The sequence below is a fragment of the Microcebus murinus genome, chromosome 1 (genome assembly GCF_040939455.1).
Source record: "Microcebus murinus isolate Inina chromosome 1, M.murinus_Inina_mat1.0, whole genome shotgun sequence".
Lineage (NCBI taxonomy): Eukaryota > Metazoa > Chordata > Mammalia > Primates > Cheirogaleidae > Microcebus > Microcebus murinus.
Window position 1 is genome coordinate 71,012,388 of NC_134104.1, and position 11,780 is coordinate 71,024,167.

Consider the following 11,780-nt stretch of genomic DNA (forward strand, 5'->3'; position numbering starts at 1 on the left):
ACGCTGTCTCCCCCAAAAAGCCAAATCATGCTAAAATACAACAGAAAGAAACCAGGGAAAATAACTTCTCATATTTAGAACTGTTGGAGAAATCTAACAGAGACAAAAATTGTTCCCTCTTTCCAACATACTGAAGAAGGAAGAAAGAGCACAAGAAAGGGAGGGGAAATATATAAATTTACAGGTTGATTCAACCTGTTTCAGCAGGCAGCTGGGGTGCTGGGGCCGGGGATACCCGACCTCGGTATATCTTCCGAGCAAAGTGGGAGGGGAGGGCTTCCTGCCATCTTTTGTCATCGGGCAGGCCAAGCCTGGCTAATGGGAACTGTCACCTGGGCCTTTCCAGGTCAGAAACGAAGAACAGCAATTAACTCCTCTAGGAGGCCGGCGGCTCTGCACAAGCCCTGCTAGGCCAGGTAGCTAAATCATTAAAGACACAGTTCTTTTCAGTGATAAATTGTGCAGACGCGTGAAACCCGCTGCTGGCCATTAATCTGGGCTAATCAGGTTGAAAGCTGGGTTGTTTTATTTAGTAATTAACGGGTTATGTGAAAAACATGATCCATGGCCTGGGGTGAGGCTATAGAGCACTGTCCGGGAAGAAAGAATGGCGACCCGCGGGAATTCTCTGGAGAGCCACTCAGGCCTATGCAATTACAGCCATTGGCAAACGCTGAAAAATGACCCTGGGCTTGTATTGACACCCAGGAAAGAAACATTCCTGCCAACAGCACAGGTGGAGTCTTGAAGGCCGATAATTGCTCTCTCCCCACCGGCCCCTGCGACAGGCTGCCACGCCAACCCCAAAGTTTCAGGCAGGCACCGTGATGTTGCAGGGGCACACGCTGCCTGCTGGGGCACGGGCAGCCCGTGTTTGGAAGCAGGCTGGTTGGAGAGGGTGCTGTTTGCAGAAATGGGGGTCCCAAAAGGAAGGGGGGGAGGCTGGGAGAGGTGAGAGATTCTCTCAAACACGTTGAGATTGTGGTGTTCAGAGACAGCCAGGCTGGGATGACCAGCTGGCAACCGGATGGGGGGTCAAGAAGCTCAGGAGCTGGGCAAGAGGTTGGAGCTTGAGCTGTGAGCACGGCGAGGGGCCGCGATGCTGGGAAGGGGGCTGAGATCCTCCAGGACAGCGTGAGTCAGAGTGAAGGCAGGGAGGCCTTCCTCAGGGCCCCGAGGATGGCCAAGCCACAGGCTGGTGCCCATATCCTGCCCAGTGCCTCCCTGTTGGTCCTGCTGATGCTTTGTCACTTGAGCCACCAGAGAGCAAGCCCTGCCTGTTTCACCTCCTAACCTGCCCGCTGGCCTGTGCTCCCTGCCAGGGGCATCACCATGTCTGTTGCGGAGTCCCCGCTTCCCTCTCGCCACCTGTGATTTACTCTCCCCCATGGAGCCAGGGGGATCTTTCTAAATTTCGAGTCAGCCTAAAACCCCTGGGACACTCAAGATGATTTAAAGAGCAAATCAAAATCAAATCAAAAGCCAGGGTTGACAAAGTCTGGCATGAAGTTAGGCCCTTCCTGGTCCACTGCCACCCCTGCCCCCAGCCTCCTCTCGGAATCTGCTCCCTCACCCTCGGAGACCCAGCCACACTAACACGACTGCATCTTCAAATGTCCCATGCCCACAATCCACACACCTGGGCCCTCCTCTCTCCCCCCATCACATTAGCTCCTGCTTTACCCTTGGCTCTTACTTAGCAGAAATATCCCCTCTTCCAGGGAAACTTGTCCAGCCCCTTGAGTTGGATTTGGAGCCTTCCTCTGGGGGCTGCAGCCCTGTGCTTTCGAGGTGCCGCTGCTTGGAGGTCCTTACCAGCTTGCCTCTCTCCATCTCCCCCGAGCTCCGAGAAGAAGAGGACTGTATTCACATCGTTGTTTGCTGTTGCGTTTCCAGCTCCTAAAATGGTTCCTGGCACATAGTAGGTGGTGAGTGAAAGTTGTTGAATGAATGACAATGAAAAAGTTCATTGAGTCAGAAAGTCTCATGAAGGGCCTTAAATCTCAACCTCACCAATAAGGAAACTGCCCCTGGGGAAGGCCGGTAACCGCCTGGGTCCCCCAGCAGATTAGCAGCAGGCCAGGGAGGGGCTGTGGATCTCCCCGCCCAGGGCTCTCCAGCAAACTGCACCTTATTTCCATTCACATCTGCATCTTTGGGAGATTTATCATTTAATCATTCCTTGTGGAAGGCCCTTGACCTTTTGATCAATGTAAGCAATTTCTGCAGATGAGCAGTCTATTCCTGTAAGTGGGAATATCTGACATTTTAGTATACCATTGATGACTGGAAACCATGTAAGGAGCTCCTGAGTGTACAGGACACCGTAGTATTCCCTGGAGGCAGTTTAGCTGACATGTAAGGGAGAGGGTTTTAGAGCCAGGAAAACCTGGATTTAAATTCCAGTTCCATCATTTATTAGCTGTATAATTTTAGATTTACTGTACCTGTCTGTGACTTCCTTTTTTTTATCTATAAAATGAGCAAATAACAAGTGAGATGCTAATAATGATAGAAGATAATGTTTATTAAAGTGCCAGATACTATGTCAAATGTTTTATATGTTTTATTTAATCTCGGAATGACATACTATTCTTATTCCCATTTTATAGATTTATAAAAGTGTGGCACAGAAAGGTTCGGTAAACTGCCCAAGGTCACACAGTCAGATGTGGAAGCTGGGTGGGGACAGGGGCCATCTGGCTTGTTCTAACCACAGTGCTGGCCGACTGTGTTTCCTGTGACACCAAGGGCTGACGCAGCAGCACCATCTTGCTACCTGGTATGAGCAGTGGCAGCACCAGAATTGACAGAAGTCATATTTTTGTCAAGGTCAAGGCACATCATAGGTATTCAATAAATGGTGCCTTGTGAAACTATTGTTAGGAATCTGTGCCCAGGAATTTGTTTCCAGCTTTTTTTCACCCTTTCTATAAGAGGGACCGGGAAGCTTCTGTGATGAAATCCAATCAGCAGAAACAACTGGAGCTGCTGAAGGCACACCGGCTCCGGAGGGGCCAGTTCTCAGCCAGCCAGGTGTCCTGGCGCGGGCTGGCGTGCAGGTAATAGCTGCCAGGACAAGATGCGCCAGGCCTCATACAGTCTCATCTCCTTCCAGGCCTGAGGCTAGGTCACATGGGCACAAACCAGATGAAGTACCAAATCAAAATACCCAAGGGTGGCTGTGCAGCCCCTAGAGGACTGTGAACCCCCCTGGGCCTCCCTCTTGTCTCTGGACTAGGCCCTGGGTGTCATCTGGGGGGCATACCCCAGTGGCAGGGGTGCCCTACCCCTCCTAGGCTAGCCATGCCCCAGAGGGGACATTCCTCCTGTCTTCTCCTGCAGGGAAACCTATCACTCCTTAGAGATGTGCATCTTTTTTTGGCCTTACTCTGGGCTGAGCACAGAGAGGTGTCAGCCAGTCAGGTCCAACTTGACAGGAACACCAATGGCAGCAGCCCTTGGCAAAGTGGGGAGTCCCTGAACCCTGCAGATGGAAGGATGCTTGTAGGCCTCCTATGAAGGTAGATGTTACGGTACTGAGGTTGAGAGCCTGCACTTGGGAGGCATCCTCCCTAGCTTGGAATCCAGGCTCTGCCTCTTACTAGCTCTGTGACCTCAGGCGTGTTTCTTAACTTCCCCAAGCCTTCATTTTCTCATGTGCACTAAGGGGAGTAATAATAATACCTACTGCATAGAGTTCTGTAGCACTAGAGATGAACCATGTAAAGTGTTTGGGATGGTGCTTGGGACACAGTAATTGTTCAGTAAGAGTCAACTACTATTCTTGCTACTATCAATGGCTCACCCAATCCTCATCTTGACCCATGTGTGGCTACTGTCTGCTTGGCCACTTCCAGTGAGGGAAAGCTTGCTTTCCTACAAGGCTGCTATACTGTTGCCTGACAACTCTGATTATGGGGTGGTCCTTCTTCCTCTTTGCCAAGAAAAAGTACATATGGAAAGTCTATGTATACCAAAATGAAAGGTATCCCAGATATATTAGATTTAAAAGGTCAAACTGCAGAACAATGCATGGATTGAAAAAAAATAGGATTTTCCTCATTCAGGACTGAGCATTGCAGCAACTGACAGCAGGTATCGGCCTCTCGCTGGGGCTGACTGACTTCCCGGAGGAGCCAGACGAGAGGTGTTGCCCTCTCAGGGTGGTGTTTTAGGTAGCAGGCAGGCTGGAAGGTCACGGAGGAGGGTTTAGATGGGGAGGTTCCTGCTGATTAAATGACCCAACTGCCTGCTAGTCCATTCTCAGAGAGGATCAGTCCCACACCTTGACCAAAGGAAACTCACTGGCTTCAAAAAGTGGTTTAGATCATTTTTTGAATGAAGTTCAGGATCTAGAATTGATGGAGATTCTTGAATTTATCATTTAAAAAAATTCCCTAAGCTCTCAAGAGTTGCCCCAGCATCTCTTACACAACAGGTGATGCCTGAAAATCAGGGCAATGCCAAATAATCCTCCCTTTCAAGAGTCTGACTCGGCGCCTCTTGTCAGCCTCAGGTGATGGCCCTGGCCCATCCCCTGCACCTGCTCCCTACCCAACCACAGGGGGAAATCAGGTTTCCTCCCTGCAACCACTGTACCTGGAGAGGTTTCAAACGGCATTGAGTAACCACTCCATTAGCATAAAGAGAATGCCCATTTGTCTGTTAGTATCGCTTCTACCAGAGAAGTTTCTGTGGGCTGATGCGAGGCTACAGATCTGGGCCACGTGACCATGCAAAGCTCTGCCATGGCCATTATCATATTCAATGTTCCAGCAAACCCATACAGTAGGCCTGTTTGATCCTCCTTTTATAGCTGGGGCAGCTGAGGCAAGCAGAGGGGAAGCAACTCGCCTAAGGCCCCACAGCTCCACAGTGGCAGCGCTGGGCTTAACTGCAGCTCTGCCAAACGTGCATGGAATGTTCTTTCTGGTCCTGCTGGCCCCTTCGTAGCTTCCTTATTTCCTGTGTCTTTGTTCTCGAGCTGGTGCTGTCGCTCCCTTCAAATATCTACCGTCTTTCAACACCACGGGGGAAGAGAATTCGTATTTTAGGAGCAGGAAGGTAAAAGAAAAGCACGATAGAACAGGCAACCATGAGACACCCAGGGCAGAAGCAGCAGCAAATGTGAGCGTGCGGCTGTGCATCCCTCGAAAGCCAGGTTAGCAAAGCTCCCTCTGGGGTCTGAGGAAGAGTGATGCAAATGTTCTCCTGGTGGCCACAGCTGGCCACTCTGTCCAAGGCCTAACAGAGGCCTGCTAATGAAGCGGCACAGTGAGGGGACCAAGAGGCGGCCAGGTCTGCCTGGTGGTTGGTGCTTACACCCAGGCCACACAGGAGCTGAGAGCCCTTCAGCTGCACTTTGAAGAAAGGCAGGGACACAGCTAGATCAAGAAGGCAAGGTCATGGACTGCCACCGCCAAGTCAGTCTCAGGCATCAGTGTCGTTTACGACAAACAGAGAGACGTGGGAAGGAGGAGGAGCAGAGAGAGAGAGAGACAGGGACACCAGATAATCCCTGTTATGCCTAAAATTTGTCCCCTGGCCTGGGCCATCAGCATCTAAGAGAGAGAGTTGAGGCTGATGTGCGCATCCTCTCCTTGCTAATTTGGACCCTGGCACTGTACTCTGCAGTCTGGACCTGGGGTTATGCTGGAGGGAGCCTGGTGCCCATGTGGGCAGAAGGCTGTGTGTAGGATGGAGCCTCTGCCTGGGTGAGGGGCCCTATTTGGGGACACCACTGAGGACATTCCACACTGTGGCTGAAATGGACCCCAGTGGGACCTATGTTTCCTCTTAAGCATTTCTCAAGTGGCCATGGTCTTGGGCAAGCCAGAAAATGGGAACAGCATTGGCCCACCGAGCTAAGCTTTTTAACTTAAAGCATGTATATGATGGGCAACCTAAGAGTTCGAAGTTTGGGTGAAGGGAGTCTTTCACCAGATAAACTCCTCCTGGGCTCAGAACGTAAAGGAAAAGAAGTTTCCAATCTCTTCTTCTTCCAAGCTGGGTTTAATTCAGGGCCTTCATTTCTACATCTGAAGAACAAAGGACTGTAGAAACATTCAAGTTTCTTCCCTTTTTCAAACTCTTCAGGTCTCTTCTGTGACTCTGTTAAACCCCACACCTTAACTTCCTGTGGCCCCAGATGCAGTAGTTCCAGGTGGACATACCTGAGATTTTATCCAAGAGAGAGGTCCCTGCTCACAGAGGGTTCCCAGCATCAAAACAGGAAAATCCTCAGGTTTTCTGTGATAGCCACAGGACGTGTCTGTCCTTACGACCTCCAAATTCAGCTGCACTCAGTTACCTGGTTAATACCATAATTTAGGTTAGCGCTCCTGTAATTTTCCTTTAATTCAGCCAATGCTTTGCCTCGGAGCCTTCCCATAGATTCCTCCAGGCCTGGAAGTGCCTGTGTTAGGTCCTGGTGCCAGGTTCTACCTGTTCTCCAGATGCCAACAGCTGAGGGATGTCTTTTCATAGGGATCTTTAACAACTTAAAAAAACACACGGGCAGATGCACAGGTGAGCATGTACACACACCAGCACAGATTTGTTCAGCAAAATGTGTCTGTGTGCCCTGTGCTGGGTGCCAGGGAACTGTCTTGTGCGGGTACAGAAAAGCAAACAGAAAGTGGCTTCAGGGGCTGATAACGAGGACATGTCCCGTGCCTGGATTGCTTTGGGCATTTGGCGTCACATAGGATCGCAGGAGACACAGGCTGCAGACAGAAAGCGCACATCTCCCATCGAGAGCGGGGGTTGGAGGGGAGGTCACAGAGACCCGGCCCGCTGACCCCACTGGCCCCTCACTCACTGGTCTGATCACGTGCAGCTCCCTGGGGACCCCATTGTCTGCACAGATGAGCCCGGGTTCATTTGGGAAACCCGTCCCTGGGAATGGAAAGGGAGATTTCAACCGTGGAGTTGGACTTTTGTGTTAATACAACTGTGTTTTGTTTGGCGGTTTTGTCTTTTTTCAAATAACACCACACAGAGAACCCTAAGGAAGTCCCCAGGCTGCGGCAGACAGACGCATCGTTTCTTTTTATTCCAACAGTCGGGAGGAAAAAAAGTAAAAAGGAGAAAAGAGAAAGAAGAAAGGCAAAGAAGCCCCTAGAGCCCCTCCCGTGTCCTTCACATCAGCCACGTGGGTTTGCGCAATTAAATCTCAATAGCTCCTTCCAGGGCTTTGTGGGTCTGTGACTGACCCATGAGGACAGTCACTCTGGCACTCAGAGTGACTTTCCTCTCCACACGCTGCTGGGTCAGTCCCTCCCCGCCAGCTCCTTCCAGCTGGCATCTAGCCACCCTGACTCCTCTTGAGGGGTGGGTCTGTGTTCCCAGCAGAGGGGAGCCCTGTCCCAGGCATGAAGCAGCCCGGGCTCCAGCTGCAAAAACCTGCCCACCTAAGAGCATGCAGAAGAGGCTGGCTGCTGGCTTCACTTGCCTTTTGTGTGGCTGCAAAGAGAGCCCATCACAGTGTTACGTTAGTTTATAGCAGTAGCAAAGAAATTTCGTTTTTTTAAATTAAGGATCCATTAGGGATCACGTACTTTCAAAATCATCTAATATTTTCTGTTTTAAAAAATCCTCATTTTTCAATTTATCGGCTAATAAAATTAAGAGCATGGGACTTGATCAAAAATGTATGTCTTGGCCGGGCGCTGTGGCTCACGCCTGTAATCCTAGCTCTTGGGAGGCCGAGGCGGGCGGATTGCTCAAGGTCAGGAGTTCAAAACCAGCCTGAGCAAGAGCGAGACCCCGTCTCTACTATAAATAGAAAGAAATTAATTGGCCAACTGATATATATAGAAAAAATTAGCCGGGCATGGTGGCGCATGCCTGTAGTCCCAGCTACTCGGGAGGCTGAGGCAGGAGGATCGCTTGAGCCCAGGAGTTTGAGGTTGCTGTGAGCTAGGCTGACGCCATGGCACTCACTCTAGCCTGGACAACAAAGTGAGACTCTGTCTCAAAAAAAAAAAAAAAAAAAAAAATGTATGTCTTAAACATGAAACTTTAGTATCAAATAGTCCCAGTTACTAAAGAAAGAGAGAATCCCATTCAGTGGAAGGAAAGCAAGGGAACTCTCTGGAGTGGGAGAGAGAGTAGCACAGGCTGTCCTCTCCTTGCTCACTCTGCCCCCTTCCACCAACCAATGGCTCCCCACTCAGGATCTCTCAAATCCCACTGTCTCTATAGACCGTTTCTTGATTCTGTCCTGAACCCTCTGATAGTAATATCTGCATCACCATAGTCCTTGTCTGTGTCTGTCTATAGCATTTTTTTTTACCTTATCTTCTAATATAGGTGTTTTGCAGATCTGACTTACACACCAACTTGCTCCTTGAAGTCAGGGAGGGAGTCAGTCTGCTGCACCCTGCATTCCTCTACTCTACTGGCCTGTGAGTGCAATTCACTGAGCTGAACTGCAGGGGACAGGACATGAAGCTAAGTCTCCAGGAAGGCTGAGCCCGGCTAGCTGCCACCAGGACATGGCCATGCTGGCTGGAAGGTTCCTCTACTACCTTGCTTAACAAATATGCATTAATCACATGAGTCTCTTCAACAAGAAAGAACTCATTTGGTCTTAAAATTATATATGGGAGGGGGTGCTGGGGAGACATGGGGTGTGAGCATGCAGATCTCAAATTTGCATTCCACCTGGGCCATTTATTCATTTGGGCATGTCACTTTACCTCTTTGATACTATTTCCTCATCTGTAAATGGGAATAATAATAACAACACCCATACTGTCTTCTTTCCTGAGTGATTATGAGGTCTAAATGTCTGTGAAGAGCTCTTTATAAAGTGTGGATATAACTGACTGCCAAGTAAGGCACCCTGGACTGGGAAGTGTTACTCCTTAAGCTATTATTGTCAATAGTTAGAAACTAATTTGACAATGAACAGAGTAAGACTGATCTTTTTAAAAGTATATATAATTATGGTCTTCTTGGTGCTGGAAGCTGGGATGGGGCTCCATGGGGAAGGTGGAAAGGACATTCAGGAAGGGAGCTGTGCGGGTCTGAACATGAAATGGCGACCAGTTTTACTGGAGCCAAGAGGACATGGTGCAGGGGATGTGTGTGGGGGCAGTATAGATATGAAGGTTGGGCTGTGCTGTAGAGGCCTCATGTGCACATGAGTGGAGCCCTTGAAGCTTTTGAGCGAAGGAGGGAGGTGCTGAGAGCTCTGCTTGAGCATGGGAAGTGTGGCAAGACATGTTGGATTGGGAAGGGAGGCACTGGAGACAGAGCAACTCCTGGGCAGGTCACTACAGGAAGGAGCCTTTGCAGGTGACTGCCTGGGGTCGGGGGTGAGGGTCAGAGAGGGAGCAGCCCCCATCATGCCAAAGCTGGATCACACACCTTGTCGCTACCCCAGGGCACCCCCTTTGGGGTGTGCATTGCAGCTGCCTGATGTTTGTCTGCCACGCTGGACTGGACATTCCTTAAGGCAGCAACATTCTACCCCCAGCTTCTGGCCTTTGGAAGGTGCCGATATATATAGGTGTCAAATGAATGACAGTGACTCAAATTTATGCAGCACCTTCAGAAAAAAAGCCCTCAGTGTTTGGGAGGAGGCTAAATTTCAGATAATGTGGCCCCTGGATCTTCTCCATCTCAGGATGGATGCAGCTCTGGGAGCTTTCTCGGCTCTGCCTTGGCTCTTCCCAAGTAATGCGGCCCAACGGGAACATCAGATCACCTGGATTCCCATCCTGCTCGTTGCTGACAGCCATTATGGCCAAATTTGTAGAGACCCTGAGAGTATGACACTTATCATCTCATTTAATTCTACTTCATTGTTATGGCAATTTTTTGAGCAAAGTGTTATAATACCATTTTTTTCAGAGGTTTTAAAGCTGAAGCTCAAAAAAGTTCAGTAACTTTCCCAAGGCCACACAACAAGACATGATAGAGCTAAATATACCACTGTGAGCTCCTTAAGAATGCGACTGTGTTGTGTTCACTACTCTGTCTCCCATACCTTGCCCACACTGTGCAATTTTGAGTGTTTGTCGAATGCATAAAAGGAAACAAGATTTTTTCTGACTCCAAAGCTCAAATGTATTCTGAGCTTCCACTGCAGCATCTGAAAAATTGAAATAATATGAAACTCACAGGCTTGGTGTGAGGTTAAAATGGGTCTTGGCAATTTGTTGGGAAACCTAGGGGTGTGTAAGCCACCTTCCTTCCAAAATTCCCCAAAACCCAGATTGCAGACAATGCTTGCAGACATCCTTTTGAAGAGGTGTGGTCTTCAAGGGCTCAGCTCACTTCCCAATAGGGCTGATTTGTAAGCCAGATCTGATACTTAAAACCAGCATAGTCACCTGCCACCAGGCAAACGAGCAAACCTTCCATACAAAGCCAAACAAACTCCCTTTATTTCTAATGCATCTGAAACCTGCTCACTAGTCAGGCCTCCAACCCCTCCCAACCACATCTCCCAGCTCTATTCACTCCCCAGTTTCTAACCCTTTGTCCAGGAACTCAGAGGAAGTGGGAGGAAGTGAAAGGTTAACTGCAAGGGGACGTCTTTGTTGCCAGCCTTAGCGGTGGGGTTGCTGTCTCAGCCTCTGCTGCTGAAGTTTCAGGGGCTGTGGCCACACAGAGCAGGCCTTGTTCTCCCATGCAAGTGCTAGTCTCAGTTTTGTTCCAGGCATGTGGAGACTTCAGCCGTGCTTTTGTGGCCAAAGAAACCTCCTGGACAATAGGGCCACCCTCCTCCAAAGCGCTTGCTCCACTCTGGAGGGAAAGCCGAGGCTCACAAACTGCATGGCTGCCAGCACTTGTCGCGCCGTGGAAAGTTCCATGAGGGCCTAGGAGAAAGGGAGGCTTCCAGCCTCTGCTGGGCCAGGCTCCTCGTAGGCCAAGCCACACCCCGAAGCAGGCTGCAGCCAGCCCTCACCTGGTGGGACCAACATCAGCCACATCCACTCGGGGACAAGATGCGAGACCTAGACCAGGCTGAACTGTCTCACTCAGAAGCTTGCTTTTTCTGCCTGGTGCAGCTACGACTGTTCTTTGTCTATAGCGACAAGACTCTTTTATTAACAAACACAGAGAGTTCAATGGGGGAAAGCAGGGTGAAAATGTTATTGACCATTTACCTAATGTCAGGTGCTGTGGGAATTATTAATAATAATTAATGTTTATTAAGCACCCACTATGTCCCAGGCATTGCGTTAAGCACTTTATATGTATTATATTGTCCTATGTTCATAACGATCTTACAAAGAAGGCAAGAACATTATCATCCTTATTTACAGATAGTGAGAATGCTGAGGATTAGAGAGGTTAAGGGACTGGCCTAAGATCACACAAGATATAAGCAGTAAAGCTGGGATTTAAATGTGGGAATTGAATCCATATCCATGCAACATAGAAGCCCTTATTTCTTCTTTACTGAAATATAACATAGAATACACTGCACATATTTGAAGAGTACAATTGATAAGTTTCAGCATATGTGAAACCATCACCACAATCAAGGTAATGAACATATCTATCACCCTAAAAGTTCCCTTGTGTCCCTATAATACCATAATCCTGTATCCAGGTAACCCCAGATCTACTATCACTATATATTAGTTTGAAATTCCTAGAATTTTTGGTTCCTAGAATCATACAATATGTATTTTTTTTCTTTTAAATCTGACGTCTTGCACTGGACATAATCATTTTGAGATTTACCTGTGTTGTTGCACATGTCACTGGTCCATTTCTTTGGATAGCTGAGTAGTATTCCGTATTCCATTGCATGG